We start from the raw sequence: 1,172 nt of genomic DNA on the forward strand, positions 1-1,172 counted from the left end.
GAAACCCTGCGTCTTGGGCAGAACAGCTCCCCTGGGCAGAATACGCTCACAACTCGCTTCCTTCGTCTGCTACCGGGTTATCTCCGTTTCAGAGTAGTCTGGGTTACCAGCCTCCTCTGTTCTCATTCCAGCTTGCCGAGTCAGCGTTCCCTCCGCTCAGCGTTTGTCCAACGTTGTGAGCGCACCTGGAGGAGGGTGAGGTCTGCACTTTGCCGTTACAGGGCACAGACTGTGAGAGCCGCCAATAAACGCAGGATTAAGAGTCCAAGGTATTGTTGCGGCCAGAGAGTGTGGCTTTCCACTCGCAACCTTCCTCTTACGACAGCTTCTCGTAAGTTGACTCCCGCGGTTCATTGGTCCGTTCCGTGTCTCCCAGGTCGTCAATCCTGTCGCTGTGCGACTGCTTCTTCCGCGACATCTTCGTCGCGTCCATCCTGTCTTCCATGTCTCCTGTGTCAAGCCCTTTCTTCGCACCCCCGTTCGTCTTCCCTCCCCCTCCCGTCCTTGTCGAGAGCGCACCTATTTACAAGGTACATAAGATCATGGACATGCGTTCTCTGGGACGGGGTCACCAATACTTAGTGGATTGGGAGGGTTACGGTCCTGAGGAGAGGAGTTGGGTTCCGTCTCGGAACGTGCTGGACCGTTAAACTTATTGATGATTTCCTCCGTTGCCGCCAGGGTTCCTCCTCGAGTGCGCCAGGAGGCGCTCGGTGAGTGGGGGGTACTGTCATGTTTTGTCATTAATTATCATGTCTTGTCCCTGTGCTTCCCCTTCTATTCGTTTCCCTCTGCTGGTCTTATTAGGTTCTTTCCCTCTTTCTATCCCTCTCTCTCCCCCTCCCTCTCTCACTCTCTCGCTCTCTCTTCTCTCTATCGTTCCGTTCCTGCTCCCAGCTGTTCCTATTCCCCTAATCATCATTTAGTCTTCCCACACCTGTTCCCGATCCTTTTCCCTGATTAGAGTCCCTATTTCTCTCCTTGTTTTCCGTACCTGCCCTGTCGGATCCTTGTCTATATTCACCGTGCTGTGTCTATGTTTTGCCCTGTCGTGTCGTGTTTCCCTCAGATGCTGCGTGGTGAGCAGGTGTCTGAGTCTGCTAGGTTCAAGTGCCTTCCCGAGGCAACCTGCTATTATGCCTTTTGTTTTGTTAAATATCTTACTGGATTAA

The sequence above is a fragment of the Oncorhynchus gorbuscha genome, linkage group LG06, assembly GCF_021184085.1.
Source record: "Oncorhynchus gorbuscha isolate QuinsamMale2020 ecotype Even-year linkage group LG06, OgorEven_v1.0, whole genome shotgun sequence".
Lineage (NCBI taxonomy): Eukaryota > Metazoa > Chordata > Actinopteri > Salmoniformes > Salmonidae > Oncorhynchus > Oncorhynchus gorbuscha.